Source organism: Lipotes vexillifer, unplaced genomic scaffold, assembly GCF_000442215.2.
Source record: "Lipotes vexillifer unplaced genomic scaffold, Lipotes_vexillifer_v1.1 scaffold101, whole genome shotgun sequence".
Taxonomy (NCBI): domain Eukaryota; kingdom Metazoa; phylum Chordata; class Mammalia; order Artiodactyla; family Lipotidae; genus Lipotes; species Lipotes vexillifer.
The window spans coordinates 369705-371527 of NW_006790811.1; the positions used below are offsets into that span (position 1 = coordinate 369705).

A 1823-nucleotide genomic window follows, 5' to 3' on the forward strand; every position below is an offset into this window, starting at 1 on the left:
ATGGAGAGTTGGTCAAAGAGAGAACCAGAGGCAAGGAGGTAGGGATAGTGTGTGTAAACAACACCTCTGAGAAGTTTCACTGTGAAGAGGAACAGAGAATACTGTCTTCCTTCTTAGCAATTGCCTTCTTTTTATCCTAGGAGAATGGTGTTGACTGGGTTTATTCTCATGTTTGGTTACTAGAATGCAGCACTAAATTTGTGGCCCACTCATGAAAAAGTGTTTAGACTTTGTGGTGTACATTTTCAACCCTGATTCAATTTTATGTCCCTACTCTTGTTTTTATTCTGTCTTGACTCTGACTTTTAACTAAGTCCATCTTCTTGATTGATTGATTATGACAGATCTTGCCTCAGGTTTATCTGTACAAATAGCACAGGAGGACACCAGCCCCATGCAGATAGCAGCCCAGAGTTCATACCAGTCCTTGAATCAGCAGAGCTTATTGGAGCCTTCTTGGAGGCCTGGCCACCTCTGGGAGCCTGAGCCTGAGCTGAAGCCAGGGCAAGAGCCACAGCAGCAGCCTGGGCCTGGTTTGAGCCTTGGACTTTGGCCAGCAGAACCTGAGACCCTTGGTAAAGCAGGCACAATAATGTTTCCTGAGATTGGGGTGAGTGATGTAGGCAGGTTGACCAAGCTTGGGGCTGCCGCCCTTTGGGATTTGGGGCTTGACCTCCTTGGGTTTTACAAGTGCCTTGATAGCCTTGGCACGTTCATTCATGGCCCTGGCGTTGTTGGCTTGCATCTTCCTAAGGCCCTTCTTTGTACTTCTTGGCAAGGTCCACGTTACTCAGGAACTTGGGGTCTACTCCCTTAAGAGTTTCATATCTTTGTGACTGGGGCTTCTTGATGCCATTCCTGTGCCAGTTTCAGGAATGCTTGTTCAAGGTGTGGTTTTTGGACTTGGTCATGTCTGCACTGAAGCCCGTGGATCTCACAGTGGCTGGGATTGAAAAAGAAAGAGCCATCTTGTTGATTTATGTACTATGCCTTAAATATTTCCCAGAGAAATCTGAGCACATAAATGAATTAATAGGCTATAAGGCACTGTCTGTGTCAAGTAACAGCTTCCCTAAGTTCAGTGTACTTTTTTTTAATATAAAGAATGGAGACTATTCTTTTTTAATTAATTAATTTATTTATTTATTTTTGCTGTGTTGGGTCTTCGTTTCTGTGGGAGGGCTTTCTCTAGTTGTGGCAAGCGGGGACCACTCTTTTTTTTTTTTTAAATTTAATTAATTAATTAATTAATTAATTTATGGCTGTGTTGGGTCTTCGTTTCTGTGCGAGGGCTTTCTCTAGTTGTGGCAAGCGGAGGCCACTCTTCATCGCGGTGCGCGGGCCTCTCATTATCACTCCCTCTCTTGTTACGGAGCACAGGCTCCAGACGCGCAGGCTCAGTAATTGTGGCTCACGGGCCCAGTTGCTCCGTGGCATGTGGGATCTTCCCGGACTGGGGCACGAACCCGTGTCCCCTGCATTGGCAGGCGGACTCTCAACCACTGCGCCACCAGGGAAGCCCCGGGGACCACTCTTCATCGTGATGCGCGGACCTCTCACTATGGCAGCCTCTCTTGTTGCGGAGCATAGGCTCCAGATGCGCCGGCTCAGTAGTTGTGGCTCATGGACCCAGTTGCTCCACAGCATGTGGGATCTTCCCAGACCAGGGCTCGAACCCATATCCCCTGCATTAGCAGGAAGATTCTCAACCACTGCGCCACCAGGGAAGCCCCAGTGTACTTTTTTTTATTTTGATAGATAGTAACTAATCCAATTCTTGGCCCTAATTCCACTTTATGTCATATCAGGGCATTAGTATCTAC

At 47.1% G+C, this 1823-nt stretch overlaps 1 pseudogene; it reads right to left on the bottom strand.

The window, feature by feature from the left end:
- Nucleotides 1-335: 335 nt before the first annotated feature.
- On the bottom strand, nt 336-911 carry LOC103079145 (60S ribosomal protein L29 pseudogene; annotated as a pseudogene).
- Nucleotides 912-1823: the final 912 nt, after the last annotated feature.